Source organism: Thunnus albacares, chromosome 4 (genome assembly GCF_914725855.1).
Source record: "Thunnus albacares chromosome 4, fThuAlb1.1, whole genome shotgun sequence".
Classification (NCBI taxonomy): Eukaryota; Metazoa; Chordata; class Actinopteri; order Scombriformes; family Scombridae; genus Thunnus; species Thunnus albacares.
The window spans coordinates 17,691,396-17,708,439 of record NC_058109.1 but is presented as its reverse complement, the minus strand read 5'-3'; the positions used below and the strand labels follow the sequence as shown (position 1 = coordinate 17,708,439).

The window sequence follows — 17,044 nt, the reverse complement described above, 5'->3', positions numbered from 1 at the left end:
AGTCCAATACACTCAACATGGGTTATTGGTCCAGTCAGTGCAGTTATATTTAGTACTTGTTTTCAATAGATGGCTTTCAGGGGCTGTATGGGGAGCCGGAGGGTTACAGGCCCCAACTCTAAATGTCACTCTAAATAAGGGCTGATGTTAATTGTAACATGTTTGGGGAACTGGTGAACCACTGAGAGGCTGAGTCATTTTCATTCTGTGATACTTGGAAATTTCAGACTAAACATAGCCCCCACTTCTAAAAACCTACACATACATCCTTAAAAGTCCAATTTGCATTTTCTTTCTGATTTTATAAAATAACTGAAACATGATAAGGGCAGTCTCTCTGCAGTCCAGTAATGCAAATCACAAGGCCAGCACCTAAAGCAAGACTCTTTAACTTTTGAAAGAAGAAATAACACATTTTTCTGCTTACATATGAAAAGTTGAATGTAATAAAATCAGGAGTTTTCTACATCCTGCCTTTTTCTGGTGTGACCTGTAGCTTATGGTGGCTAATGTCAGAGATGTTGACGGTGATTCTTTTCACCGGCTGAATATTCATGTAATATACTAAATTCCAGATCAAATTAATGCATGGAAAAGAAATTGAACAATTTGATCCATATATCTGATGACCCTGATTGTGATGAAATACATGTACTTCCATTAAAGCCGAACGTAAGTCCCACGTTTGTGCATCCATCAAAAACACTCTCTTGTCAGGCTCTTTGAAGTTGTCAAAATTATTTTCTCTGACTGTTAGCATTTTTCATACTGTCTATTTGAGTTCTTCAACATCTGTGGCACCAGCAGTTCTTGGCTGCTTGACAGACAGTTTGGTCCTCGACATGTTTCTGCAGTTGATGTCGGCAGACAATTTCCACTCATTCACTTGTCAGGAATTCATTTCTTTCATGGCAGTAAAACACGTTACATGAGCCGTCAGAAACTCCTGTAGGTTGAACTGGGCTTCCTGAAGTGCTGACTAACTCTAAAATACACCAGTTGAAGAAACTTGACAATCTATGTATACCAAAGGAAAAAAGAACAAATGGGGGGAAAAAGATCAATCAGGTATCCAATTAGCAATTGATTAATCTAATACTTGTACTCATCCCTAGCTAATGTAAGCTAATGTTAGCAAACTTGAGCTGGACAATCCTGATGATACTGAGTTATTATGCTGACTTAATGATTTTTCTCTACTTGTATTACTGTTGCTCTTATTTGACGACTATCCCTTCATTGTCATTGTGGCCAGTGTTCAGCAAAAGTGAGTTTAAGCTGCATTGATATCACAGGAGCCATGTGTTGTTTTTTAAACTTCAAGTATGAAGCCATGAGCGATATGGGAGGTTTGAGTATAAATTCTTCAAGTGCAGGTCCCTTAACATATTACAACATTTTACATGTAACGTCCCAAGCCAAGAGGATGTGCTCCAAGTGACATTATAGGTTTCTGCAAGGTTATTCAATTCTCAAGATTCCCATTAAAGCTGAACTGTTGCCAGAGACACAAGAGAGAGCTAACGCCAGATAAAAATCATCTTTCTTAATGCTCTAAAATGGAAGGAAGACCTCAAAGAGAAGAGGGAGGACGAGAGTATTTGAAGAATGGATGCAGGGTCGTGGGAAGTTTCTGTCATCGCTAAGCAGATGCTTTAGAACTTGAAAGTTGTCAAGAGAAGATGTAGCTGTAACACTGTGCAGATGCAGAGACAGAAACATATAAGGGCATACAGAGTTATATTCACGGACTTGAGGATTGTTATTCTATGAAAAATTTCCTTGTACATAAAAACTTTCTATATTTTGATGACGAGAAACATTCTGACTTCATTTAAAAGAACGTTGTGACTTCATTTGACATGTGGAATCCATATTAGTTTCACCATGGCAGGATTGAGTGCATAGTTTTGACCCTTTTTTTGGTTTCTAACTTGCAAGATATTTGGGAATCTATTGATTTTATGCTGTTGTTATATGTTTTTTGCAACCCAGTTTTTTGCAGCCCATTACCCATAGAAATTATATAAATATTGAAGATTCGGTACCTCATCTTCATGTCTAATACCAAACTTAAGTACCAATGTAGGAAGTAGTGTGTCCTTTGTGTGGCAAGGTGGTGAGTACTGCAAAATTGCCAGTATGCTCCAATCAAAGGGCTTGTTAGATGGTCGAATAGTGCCTAACCTTAACCATATCTTAACCAAACTTTATTTGTCATAATCACCATCTTACCCGTACTTTACCATACTGTAGTTGCCTTGCACAAATATTGTAGAAAGTGAGAATTAAAGGGCATGGAATGTAAAAAAAAAAAAAAAGAAGAAGAACTTAATTTGGGGATTTACAGAATTCAGACATAATTTCAGCATTTATCATAATTGCCACATTTTGCAAAGATACTATACTGTACTTCTGCATGGCATAAGCAAGCAACTTTTGAAACAGGAATATTTTAAAAGGCTGGTGGACTTCATATTACAGCATAATATACATATGCAAACTTGGAATAGGCAGGTGAAACTAAACTAACTAAACTAAAAAATTACAATGGTTCATATTGATGAAGATGTTTTTCCCTTTATTCTCAGATGCAGAAGAAAGAAAAAGTTAAGACTAACAATAATAGAAAATGCAATGTGCTGTATGCCAACAACATTGTTAGTGGTAATCCCTTCACAGTGGTATAAAGTGGAGAGTGGAATAAACCACACAGATATGAGATACAAATGAAAGAGGGTATTCATGATTCAAAAAAAAAAAAAAAAAAACACTCTCGATTTAGAAAATCCATGTTGAATGTCACTGGGAAATTCAATTAGAGGCAAACCTTTTGCCTCTGAATAATTATCACTTGTAATTTCTGTGTGGGGGCTTCGGTTCACTTACCGCTGCTCTGATTGACAGGCACCCCTGCAGACAGTGAACTGGTAGAGCCAACACAACACACACACACACTGAGGGATGGTATACAAAGAGCATATTGTAAAGGATGTAATGTTAATTTTTCATAAACAGTACATCAAAACTGTGGTTGCCTTTATAAACAGATCACTAAGTGACATTTGGGTCATTTTAAATATATATCATTTTATCTATGCACTGAAATAAACAAAAGTGCACAAAGTGACTTTTTATTGTGTAATGGTTTCTCTGCAGTCTTTGTGCTGGTGTTGTTTTGGGCTGTGGGCTCTCATTCAGTTTCACAAATGGAGGCTAAAACAATTGTGGCTCTCTGTCAATCTTGGCCTGGTTTTGTGGCCGCACAGGCTCTATATAACACCACATGATATGATGTCACAACACCCAGCCATAAAATGGTTCGACCACCAGTTTAGTCAGTATTTCTTGGACTGTGTATAAAGCCTGGTGAAGCATATAAAAAATACCAGGGCTGACTAGATGCTGGAGTTGAATTCACAGCCGAATTTTAATTAATTTGTTCAATTTAAACTGTTTTCTGTCACAAGGAAATTTTCATCTTCCAGTGTGGAATGGCGTTTGTTCATACTGGCGCACACAAAAACAACAAAACGAGCCATGCATTTCTGTGCGTGTGTGTGTGTGTGTGTGTTGTCTGGATCATTCTCTCACTCTGTGTCTTTACATTGCATGCCTGGCACTCTAACTATCTGTCTGCTTTGGCTGTAGCCCGGCTGTTGTTTCTCTCCAGGCTCACGCTCTGGAGATAAGGACAGGAGTGGAATCGAGATAAGGCAGTGGCCCAGACATACCCCATCTAATCCCAAGAGAGCCAACACTGTGATAGCCTCATTCCAACCCTGATTTAGTGACTCTGACACAACATAATTACCCTGTAAGCACAGATAATCACTATCTGTATCAATGAACAATTAGTGTAGACATGGGCTGAAGGTTCCCTTGGGGATGTCAACTCAGAGGCTTGCAGGGGTTGCGGGAGGACTGGTGCTCTGACTGGAGCTCTGAAAGACCTTAGAACGAAATGCTTGGCCACAATTGATGACTCTGTTTCCTATAAAACCTTGATTCTGTCGGTCAGCCTCAGGTTTGGTTTGTAAATTAATCATTCATGGATGCAGCCCTTAATTTGTGAGTTTTTATTTGGCCCTTACATTAGCTGCGCCGTCATCTTTGTCCTTCTCTGGATATCTGGGTGCGAAATTTGATCTAAACCTCTGTTTTGACGATCAAATTAGGCCAGCTGTGTACTCCAAACAAAAAAGAATTTGGCAGGTTCTCCGAGGCTAATGAACTGCTGTTGGATATGCTTCTGCAAACAAATGCCTTTCTACTTGACTGTTTGTTTAATAGCAGCCATTTCAGCTGGAGGACCTCACCATTCCAATGAGGAGCAGACCCCACTAGCAAGCACCTCCAAAAAATATGTAAATACACACAGACATACTTCTTCAAGACTCCAAACAATCACATGACATTGTTGACTGATTGGACGAATTCAGTTGGCCACCTAATGGATGCTGAAGTTGCAAAATTATAATTTTGCTTGCTTAATAATGCCTTATTTTATTTAATTTGGAGTATCCTGCTCACCTTCATAGAGGGATCCATGCTTTTACCACCTTAGACAGCTGCATTTTTTCTGCTGTTAATACATCCCACTGCCCTGTCTGCTAATTCCTGACCCCTTGCCGTCTCGTCGGTGGCGTCCTCAGGCTCCAAGACCTCTCCACTTGTAGGAGGAACAGACATAACCCAATAAGTCTGTTTACTGCAGCGGTCAGAGGTCAACCATTTTAACAGACAAGTACACAGACATGATCGGCTTCTGCTTTGGAAACTGGAGATAGCCCCGGATATCTGCAAGTGAACACAACTAAAAGGTCACTGGTGAGGTAGAGCAGACCATGTGATTTTCATGCAAGAGTTAAAAATTTTGTTTCCTAGGATCATGACAACCCTGGAACCACAGTTTGACATTATGGATCTCTCTTTAAATTATAATCACTTTCATTGTAGACCAAATTTATATTACAAATGTGTTTTCTTCAAATTAGATCATCTTGCATCAATTATCATCAAAATTCTTGATTTTAGAGAGCTAAATTTCTAATAAATGCATATGTGTTCTAAGTAGAAACTAAGGGTGATTATCTTCCAAAATTATGTATTTATTTTACAGTGAAATTGTTTTAAGAAAGCTAGTTGTCTGGTGCCACAGTAGATCTCCTGACCTCACCTCTGCTTCAACTTGCTAAAAATGTTGGAACATATTTTTAATTGAGGCAACACCCAGCCATTTCTATTAAGCTGACATTTCATGTTTCAAGCATAATTGAGTAGTTAAAAGGCTGCACCATGATAACCATTGCCTTTATTGTTCTAATCCAATTGCCTTAATTTTATTTTCCACAGGGAAACAGTATGTCAGGGTTCTACCAGGCATTCACTGTTCACTTGCATTTAGCAAACCACTGCAGCTTTGCAACAAAATCTAATGTTATGAATCTCCCTGAGATTACAAATACCCACCCAGGAGCAGCTACATTATATCATATCATATCACTCTTGTTTGGTGTCATGACTTTACAGACTTAAGTGCGATTGTTAGGAAGGGAGCTGCAAGAGTAGTGTTCTCCTGAGGTTTAACATTCCCCACAATTCATCTCCTCATCCCCAGCGGTGTGTCTGAAAATAAAGTGGAGGCCTGTTAAAATCAAGAGCCTTGTGTAATCATACTCCAATGAGGGCAAAACAATCACAACTGAGCACGCCAGAGAGTCAAAGTTCAAGAGAGATGATGTTATTCATTTTGAGAGAATACTCCTGGGACTTTGGAGCAACTTTTGTTGGACATGCTTTCTGTCAAGCAAAAAAAAAAAAAAAAAAAAACAAGAATGCATGACCCGACACTGATGTTCCGATCAGCCAGAGCAGCCGTGTTTTTCCTCCTGACTCTCCCAGGGAGAGGTTATCACACCAGCCACCCAATCACACATATCTGATGATTAAAATAGTTTTGTGACAACATATTTGTCAAAATTATTAATTGCGTATTATCCATTTTGTTGAAAATGCTATTATTTTTCATAAATCATGATGTGACATTTCATCGCAAAAAAGTTTTGTGGGCACCCGTACATTACACCTGTATATGATTACTCATTCCTGAACTGTGAACATTTACATACTGCTACTGCTAATACACTTGGCTTTCCACAAGATGCTGGAACTTGTCTGAGGGGACTTCCCATTCAGCCACAAGGGCATTAGTTAGGTTGGACAATAATATTTGGTGAGAAGGCACGGCTTGCAGTTGGCATTTCGATTCATCCCAAAGGTGTTGGATGAGGTTGAGGTCAGGACTCACACTAAACTCAAAACTATCTCTTTATGGACATAGCTTTGTTCATTGGGGCATTTTAGTCGAAGTTGAAACAAAAAAAAGACCTTCTTCAAACTTATTGCAAAGTTGGAAGTGCACTATTGTTTAAAATATCAGTGTATGATGTAGTTGATGCAGATTTTTCTTAATTAGAAATAAGGTATCTAACCTGAACTATGAACAGCCCCACACCAAATTACCTAAATGTATGTAGGCAGATGCTTTTGGTCATATACTGTACAACGTAATCCTCCTTATAATTAAACCGAATGACAATATCTGGCATGTCCATGTAAACATAAACTTAGCTGTATTTGACCTTTGACCTCATGCTGCTGGATGAGCCTGTGATGACACTGCAACAGCTGTGGCTGCTATGTTTTCAGCTCATAGAGACCGTGTGTGAATGGCGCATCGAAGCGTGAGGGGTAAGCATGGACAGTATGCGAAGGACTCTGTAATTAGAGACCCTCGGTGCGCAGGGGGAGAAGTAAGTAAAGCTGTAAACACTTCCGAAGAATATCCCTCTCCTTTAGACTCCTGCCAGTGCATTAAAAGTGCCACAGTAAACATTGCGGCCCCTCTGGTAGAGACGCTTATTTTAAATGTACATGAGCCATTGCTGTCTTGGCAGTTTTCTCATTTTTGAATAGCATTTTCCTACATTACACAAAATACTGGTCCCATCTACAAGGCCTTCCATCAGCAAAAATGTTTGTTTGAATTTCATGCATGTGCAGATTTATGTGTGCAGTTGACTGGGTCTGTGTCACTAAGGTTGATTAATTCTGACACAGGTTGACAGTTCTCTTGCAGCGGTGATATATTTTACCACACATGTGCAGGGGCTTGGAGAGCATTTGAACCGGTCACCTTTCCCCTGTGAAAGTGTCCTTTTAGCTTGATGGCTGTGAAACAAGTCTGTCTCTCCTAATATATCAGAACGGTACTGAAACGGCTTGTGTTTGAAAGGGCCTTGAATAATAACAGCATGAGCACAAGCAAGGTTTTTTTTTCTTTTTTGTAACTTTAACATAATAGTGTACAACTTTTTCAGAAGTAAATGTAAAACTAGCCTATTTTAAACAACAGTAATTTCCACAAAATAATGAGTGGTTAAAAACACACAGACTCCTCCACAATAGAATATTGGGTATTATGTCTTTTGCAATTAAATAAGATAAACAGCATTATATGTAATGTCTCAGTGTACAATGTTTGTGTCTACTGAATGAGAGGAGGATTGTAAGAGGTGCTCCTGCTCAGAGCTGCTTGTTGCAATAAAACTGCTATTGTGAAAACATAAACCTGTGGCAATGTGATAACTGTTAATGTGTGTGTGTGTGTGTGTTTTTAATGGAGATACAATTATGGTCCCATCCCTATTATAGACTAAGGTCAAGGATGGCCTCCTTTATGGTTCATAAGACCTCATTACGCTTCAAATGCAGTGCCTAATGGAATGTCTAACAGCGTCTGCATGTTGTACAATTAATTTCGTCAAGACTACAGAAACGCTAAAAACAAAGGGATGCAGAGGGATGCAGTCAGGGGAAGGCTATAACGACCTGTGCATATGGCCATTCAGTACAAATATGAACACTTTTGCCTTTAGACCTGGTTGGACACAGATGTGGACACGTTGTACGACCTTGTTCGTTTCAAGCCTACTGAATCCTTTGGAATATGGGTCACTGTATCAAATGAACATTTGGGAAATAAAAATGTGTCTGTGAGGCTGGGCTTCAGCAAATGAGGATCTTTTAAGAGCAAATAGATGGTCGCCACATTTATAGTGGGTCTGGCTAACACCAACTGTGGTAAAGCCACATTAAACTACTAGTCTGGGTATTAAATCCTTTTTCAATTTAGAATATTGAGTCAGAAACTATGCAAGAGTTTGATTGATCATCCCAAACATGATATGGGCTATGGGCCCAACTCTTTAATAATCTAGATAATATGTAAACAAGATCACAGTTTACCAGATTGTAAACAACACCTATTGTCTGAGCATCAGCCAGGATGATCCATCTAAAAATATATATATATATATATATTTTAAATGTACTAAATGTATAAAATTGTACTGTATATACAGTGTGTGTGTGTGTGTGTGTGTGTGTGTGTGTGTGTGTGTGTGTGTGTGTTATCCATATTTTAAACTGCACTACAGGATAATACAACACATTGCTATAAACAACAGTCAAGGCTGCTTTACATTGCAGCCTTGAGATTCCTAAGGCAACAGACGTCAACAGTGTGTTACCCGCCCTCAACCAGCTGATTACAAGGTCCAGACCTCCAGGTAGAGTTGGTGTGGACAGGCCATTTTGTTCTCAAAGGCACATGGGAGACAGACCCTGGGTAATCCCATTAATCTTTTGTTCTGTGACGCCCAGCCCAAAGAGAGTAAACAGTGAAACAATGTCATCAGTGATCTCCTTAAAAGCATGAGGCAGCTCGTCAGGCTTTGATTTACGGTGTTACTCTCTTTGGGACAGAGGAAGAAGAGAGTAGCGGATCTACAGTGACAGGACAAATTAGTCACCATATACTGGTATCACAACAGTCTGAATGTTCTGGATGGAAAATAAAGTTATTCATTCCAGCTTCAAGTTTGAAGCTTGATGAAGTTTTGTAACACTTTAAAATGGCTTTATTCCAGACCTGTGTGTATTGAAATAGCTGAAATAGCTGAAATAGCTACGTACAATACAAATATTCTAGCAGCTGAAATAATGTAATGTACAGTAATGCTGACTGATTTGCCATTCTGTTTCTTTATAGAAGTAATAGTTACTTTCCGCTTGAATAATCACTTCAATAAAAATGTCGACAGGCAGGGAATATGTACATGACTGATCAGATGGTTTGATGTTCAATAGTACCAGTGTACTGCATGTAATGTTTTCAGTGAGAAATTATTAGTATTTAGGTTAGCACTGTGTCTGATAGATTAGTTTTTCCTGTGGTAAAATTAAAATTACATGGTGGTTAAAATCTGAAGAAAATGCTAAGTTGCTAAACTTCCATTTCAGTAGGGCATTGTAAGTCGTAAGTCTTATATGTGCATCTTTTTTTCATATGAATTCACAAAAGCTTTATATTTATTTCAGTTATAGTGAGGTTTTATTTTCAAATAACCAATGGACACAATGGGCAGATGCTAAATTTTATTGTTTTTTCATGTATGCCCTGTCATCATGTAAGGTGCAGGTTGTATTCTCTAAATCGTATATTTGATAGTATTGAAGTAACTGATACAGAACGTATTTAAGCATCAAATGTACAGTAAAAGAACCCTCCAGTATGCCAACATTGCCTCCCCTGCTACTCCCCTACCAGGCTGTGTGTTGAAGGATCCAGAGGGATTATGGGATGCTAGGAACACCAAATAATATGCCATCATGTTGACAGCCATGTTAAGCTGTCTACATCTCCTATGGAGCTGTAGCTGGCCATAAGTATCACATGTGAAGCAATAATTGCTCACACTTCTTCCCTTCAGGCTGGTATACAGCAAACAGCAAACTTACCTACCAACATAAGCTGCTATAAGCTGGTATGACAGAAAATAAGACATTGGTGATGACCTGCACAGTAGCTACATGGCTGCAGCTGTTAATTCTAAACAATGTAAGAATTATGGGATTTTTCATTATGTTTAAACTCAAATTTACTCTAAAGTAGTACAGCAGATGTGAATGATCATTTGCCTCAGCTGTTGCTTATTCCCCCCGAGGTCTCATGACCTTTACCTGAAGCTTCTTGTTGCAGCGCCTCAGACATTAATTTCAGGCAATGCTAAACATGTCACAGAGCCTGAGTGGATCTGGAAAAGAAGAACGTGCCGCTTAGGAAGTGGAAATCTTTGCACATTCGTCAGAGGTGAGCCATACAGCACGCACGCATCTCACAAGCTGCCTTGAGGCTGTTCAACACTCTCCAGAGCAGATGGACTTCCTTTAAAGTGCAAAGGGCAGAGAGTTTATTGAGCATAAATCCTATGGGTGTCTGACCGACTGAAAAGGGGAAGTTCATTCCACACACACAGACACACATACACAAACTGTATTGAACAAAATAGACTTTTTTCCCGAACAGGAGAGATATGGTGGCCATTGCACCTGGGGTCTGGTCATCCTGCTTTGGAAGAGGGCCCCCATTTCACAGATGGCAGAGCTGATGTGGGCTGTGGGCTTTCTGCTCCAGGTTTTTGATTACATGACCTGGTTTCAGAGCTTGAGAAAGGTGTGGAATGTAGAGAACAGTCTCTGTGATGTACGCAATTTTTGTCTGTATTTATCCAATGAAGATACAGCTTATATGTAAGTATTTGTTGGCTAGTTTGCAGAAGTGTCAGTATATAATAACCTCTTCATCATCTTCTTATGTGAACACCAGTGAACAGTACACAGACAGAGCATTAACATTTCTTTTTTTTTTTTTTTTTTGCTTTTTTTGTTTTGTTTTTGCAGGATCACATTATATGAACCGTGTGGCCTCAGTACAGTACAGATGAACTAGGTCATTGATCCAACATTTCATTACATTTACTGTTCTCTTCATACTCTCCGGAGGCCATTAGATTAACATGTGTTGTTTTATTCCATTGATCCACTCCCCTAATCCACTCCCACATGTCATTGTCAACACCTCTAGGTGACAAACTCATGCCCTTGTCAGAACATGAACACAAACACATGACTGTGGGATTTAAATTACCAAGAGGCACAATATGTAAACTATGAATAATCATTACCATTGTTCATATGCTGTTTCAATGGGTTTTACAAATAGTGTTAGCTAATTCCAAAATGATTATTACTTTTTTGATGATGTTTGACATATGCTGCATTCTTATTCTGATGTCAATTAAATATCTATATCTCTGGTGAGCAATAAAAAGTTGACTCATCAGAGGTTCTAGGCAGCAAGGCAGCAAGTTCTCAAAGTCATGGGAGTGAGTGAAAATCCTTTTTTAGCAGCCAAATGAGCCATCTGCTTTATCTCCACTATTAATTGGCTGCAGGTTCACATGTTTGCGCAGTGTTTCCCTCCTTTATCCCACCTCTCTGGATATACGATTCGTCACATCTGACGTCACAATCAAGGTAAGAAATGTAATTTACTTTTTTGTTTATGAGTGGATATCTTAAAAAGTTCACCTTTTAGTGAACTAACTAACACACATATGCAATATTAACATTTTGGTGTGCGTATTTTTTTTAATATTAGTGGATTTAGACTCTCATCTGCTCTGCTACAGATGAAGTCAGTCTTGCAGTGAGGACAAACCCAGCTGTAATAACCCACTAAGCTGTTTCCTGTCACCTGCCCCTACCTAACGACACCTGCCCCTCCTGCATATAAACACATATGCATATTAGCACACAAAAACACACACCCTACCTCATTAGTGTGGTTGGTCTCCATGGAAACACTAAACAGGTGACAGTATTCCAAAGGGGGAAGGTTTGGGGAACTAACAGGCTACCACCTTGCATGTATATCTTGGAATGTGTGTGTGTGTGTGTGTGTGTGTGTGTGTGTGTGTGTGTGTGTGTGTTTTAGCTGTGCTTCCTGTGTTGGCTGGGAAGCGTAGGACTTTGGCTGTGATTGCACTTAGGCTTAGCTGTGTCTCGGGAGGCAGGACCGTGCCAGGTCACATTGACAGGACATGTCAGCTGCCTCTGGCCAGTGACATCCTCATACCTCCGACTCATGTTGTAGGTAGCTCAGTCCTTTGCAGAATCATATCAACACACTCCTCTGAATTATTACACTCGTAAAAAGACATATGTGGCTGTTTTATGTATCATCTCATTCAAATGCTCCATGGGGAATGATATATCAGGAGGTCCTAGAGAAGAGAAATTATCTACTACTGTTTGAACTAGTATAAGATGTATTTTTAATATTTCATGGTTTTGTGAGTTGTTATGTTACAGTGGAGAAAAAAAGAATAATTAAAAAAACAGAAAATGTATTTATTTTAAATGTAAACTATATTAATATGGCTATTTGTATATGTGACTGATGATTTCTGAGGAGTTGATGCTGTATTTGGGTCAAATTACTGCAGGATTATCAGAATAACATGATGAGCATGTTCACACGCACCCATGAAGTTGACTGGTGACACAAGCTAATGCCAGTGAGTGAAAGTCAAGGAAGTGATGGCTGTCTGCTTGTTAGTTTAATGGGCCAAGAAGGTACTCAGATATAAAGAAATGCTTGGATGCAAAGGCATGACCAGACAGTCGACAGTGTCCTGAGGCATTTCATATGTGTGCCAGCACAGCAGGGATGAGCCCACAGTGGATTAGTCGACCTCTTTGTAAATAGCCTTGTTACCACAACAAATAGGGTTGTTTGTGCACATAAGGAGAGACAACCAGAGGGTGGTCTGGTGGAGTGGGTGCAGGGATAACCCCAATTCAGAGCGTGACCAGTTTAATATGTAGGGCATCCTTAATGTCATGGGCATGGGTTGGAGGTAAAAAGGCATGGCGTGCTGACAGATTTCATGTCGGGGCATGAATTCAGAGTTCATCATGCCAGTTAGGTTAGCCTTCACTTGTTGCAAAAGTGTTGCAGTAAGTCTAACGCTATGCTCTCTTAAAGCACTTGCAGCATAATGACTGAAAAATATGAATCCACTTTAGACGCATGCTTTCTCCATATGCCCCTAGAGCCCATGCGTCTGTGCGATTGTGCTGTGCCTGTAGATTCGCTGCAAGAGAGGCATCCCAGAGAGTGTTGTACAGTTTACGTCGCCATGGTAACAGAACTCAATTGGGACTGGAGAGAGGAAAGCATGATCACGCATGTACAGTATATTCAAATGTTGCTACAGGTGAACACATATCACCCCACATGTGCTCTGATGCTCTGACATGTCGGGCTTTCAACCATCGCTGCTGCACAGAGGGGTGACATACATGTAGGGTTGATGAGGGAGAGACTTAGGCTGAAAACATCAGTGTGTCAGCAGCTCTCTCTCCACGGTGGGCTGTCAAACATGAACGAGGTTTCCCTCCTTTCTGCTCGCTCGTACGCTGCACTGCAGGTGAGCGTCAGGCTTGAATCTGCTAAGGCTTCATTAATATTAAAAATTGAACCCACCAGCAGGCAGAGAGCACAGCTGTGCCTGAGAGCTGGTTGTGGGTGAGGCAGGAAAGCTCCGCTCCAGCTGTGTGGAGAGAAATGGAGAGAAAGATCTGCAAAAAGACAGGGACAGGGAAGGACTAGGGAAGGTGCAGGAACAATCTTTGCAGCTAGCGAGTGTCAAGACAAGGATCCAATTACAGAACAGCTAGAGGCTCCAACTGTCACACATAGGACATTACTTTAGGTTAATTTTGAAAAAATGCCATGCCACAAGAAATGCCCATCATTTTACTGGGAGTAGAAAAATTCCCTGTCAGAGGTTTAGCCGGGTCCCTGTGGATATACAGTAAATGAGTGTGCTCCTCTCTCACCTGACTTTTTATGTTAATGAGAAGTGACACTAAAGATGTGGCTGATTTCCTACATGGCCCTGGCAGTCGCTTTGCATTAGCAGGGATGACAGATGATTAAAGGGGGAGGCAGAAAGCGGTATCTCGCTGAGTGACAGTCAAATGAGGGGAACGCGAGTATGGCAACAACCTGCAAGAGGCAGGAGCTTGATTACTTGATCGCTCCCTCTCTGCTGCTGTGAATACATGCAGGCTCCCCAGCAAATTTTAATGAGAAAAAGATGCAGATATAGATAGTCCAGCTGAGTATCTATTAGCACTAGAAAAAAAATTACTTGTTGAAAGAATCTGGCATTATCATGCTGTTTAATTCACTGCTATACCTAAAATGTGTTATTATCTATGCAGTGGTGTAGAAAACAACACTTAGCACCTCTGAGGAATCAGGAGACTGTGCCATTTATAGAAATGTGGCTTTTTTGCTGTTGGCATTTCAGTATTTGTGTGTGACATTTAACCACCTCATATCTTATATTAATGAACAATTAACTGCAGTATCACAAACTGCACAATGCCATTATGTCTCATCAGTGTCTGAATTTAAAGTCCCCAATGCTGTTTGCTTATTTGTATGAGGATAACACCACAGCTTATTGGTCCCCTTGTCTCTATGTAGATTTTAAATTCCCACAGTCACCCTCCACATATTGATGCCTGTAGTTCTATATGGGGTTTCTATCACAATAGACACCTAAAGCCATATTGACTTAACTCACCCTTGGAATGCAGTGTGAGGTCAGCTAATTTGTTGGTTTGCTAAAAGCATCCCACCATCCTTCTTTCCTCTTTTACTCTGTCAAATAGCAGTTTCCTGACATTTAAAGGTTTGATTGTCATTGTTTGGGTAATAAGGGGTTTCCACCAACATCCCCCCAAACCTTATTGCTGGCATGTCAATCCAGAAGGGACCAAAGAAATCTGGCTGCTGCGAGTCTTTGTGCCTCAGGGAAAGCTGCATGTGGGGTTTTCTCCTACTGTTTTCAGGAAGGGATTAGCAAATTTATTGTGATTACTGCTGCATTGTGTTCAACCTCCCTTCATTATCTCTCGCTGTACAGAAAGCACCAAGGTCTACAGCTCCTCAGGAATCTAAGCCCCTGAAGGCTCTCATTTGAATTTAATCCATATCATACTAATAACCTCAACTAATTAATTACCATGTTGTACACAAATTGACAAGCTTCACCCAGTCTTCAAGACATTTCAAAGAAAAACAACAAAGCGCACATGCCACTTAACATTTCCCATACATATCAGTTTACATAACATTGGTTGGGCAAGTAAACGCTGGAGAGGTGAGGGGTCATGTCAGAGCCTGGTGACCTAGGTCCAAGAAGCCTCTGGAGGGGAGTCCCTCCATGGTACTCTGGGGTAGCTCATATTGCAAAGATGTCATAATCCTTCAGAAAAAAAAGGCTAATTTCACATCCACCTCTGAGCCCTTCTGACCCCTCAGCCAATGGCCTTTATTTTTCTCCAGTGACTTATTAAAGCATGCCAACAGATTTTCAGTTTGTTCTAAAACTTATCTGCTGATACTCAGTTTAAAGGAGACGTATCATGCACATTTCCAGGTCTATATTTCTGTTCTGGGGCTCTACTGGAATATACAGTATTTACATAATTTACTGGTCAAACAACTCTTTAATTTAACTTATACCGATAGTTTATGCAGCCCCTCAGTTCAGTCTGAAACAGGCCGTTTTAGCTCCTGTCTCTTTAAGGTCCCCCTCCTGATGAGCCCACTCTGTTCTGATTGGCCAGCTTCAGGAAGCTTCCCCAGCCAACCTCCACAGGCTCTGGAGGATACGTAAACTAAAAATAGTAGCAGGATTTCACTTCTTTTTTTTTGTTCTTTACTCGAAATGGCACCTTCTCATATACATCCGTACATGTCCAAGCCTGAATCCAATCCCCAATATGAGAGTGGGCAACACAAACAACCTCAGCAACAAAGATTATGGAACAGTTGGCTGTTTATGGACATGCACAACAAACTGACAACATCCCAACAGGAAAGTAAAAAACATTGCAAATGAAGGGTTCAGGGCGGGATGAAACTTGGGCTTTTGTCTCACAAGAAGCATTTTTATACATTCACCTCAAGTTTTCTAACTTTGACTGTGTTTAACATAGGCATTCATAATCACAACAGTATATAAATGACAGAAAATCACAAAAAGCATGTTATGTCCCCTTTAAAAAAAAAAAAAAAGCATTAATTACCAGTTTGTGGTGAATTTACAGTCGTGGATCCATTGACATGTTCATGCTCAAGAATGGTGACCTCTCAACAGAAGCTGCTGGGCACAGAGTGGAGACGGCATCGCCTTAGATCTGTCTTGATATAAGGTGATACCACATAACTGTCTTGACTACCTTTGGCCTTTATCAGCACAGATGCATGAAGCATGACATACTGCATGCCAGTCTGACTCCAGCATGGATTAAATGTGGGATACTTCATATATCTGCACGGGTTGTCACAAATTGCATTGCTGATGAGGGTTATTAAACACGGACACATTTTCCCGCTCCCATCCTCAGCTCTGTAAATAGGCCAATTATTTCCATCTTTTGCCAAAACTATTTCTCAATTTTATCATCCCCAGATTTAGACGTAATTCAAATGGACTTTGTATTACGTCAAACAACCGGCGTGTCAGAGATGGCTTGGAATCCTGATCTGCTTTGAGTGAAGCTAGCACAGCCTTGACTAGCATGCTTGTCAAAGTGAACCATCCATGGCCCCTGTCCTGGGCGTCATGCCACAGGTCTATTGCTGGAGACATGAACTCTTGGGAATGTTGGGATAAACAGTAGGTCACTGTATGATTACAGTGCATGTCCTTTTTCCTGTAAGACAACAACCCCGAAAATAGAAAGAAAACAAGAAAAAAGGTGCAAGTATACTGCACATTAAAATCATTCAAATTATGTTTATTCATATCTTACATGTTGCAATCAATGAGATTTTGCCTGAAATTTATTCATTAAAAAAACAACCTACCAAAACAAAGCCATAGATGACAATACTTGATCTTATAGGGAAAACATGGGTTTGGGTTATGGGTTTTGGCAAGTTTTAATTTACTTAAAGGATAGGTTTGCAATTTTTCAAGTTTGTCTTAAAACAACAGTCAGGTGTCCATATGAACAATGAAAGAGGTTTTCCTCACTGTAATCATTCCTC

General features: G+C 40.0%; 1 long non-coding RNA gene across 2 annotated transcripts in view; it reads right to left on the bottom strand.

Moving 5' to 3' along the window:
- LOC122981554 overlaps positions 1 to 16,537 on the bottom strand; it is a 39,942-nt gene extending 23,405 nt beyond the window's left edge. For both annotated transcript variants that reach the window (XR_006403268.1, XR_006403267.1), the window contains exon 1: positions 16,078 to 16,537. This is a non-coding gene — a long non-coding RNA (uncharacterized LOC122981554). The remainder of the gene's footprint in view (positions 1 to 16,077) is intronic.
- Positions 16,538 to 17,044: the final 507 nt, after the last annotated feature.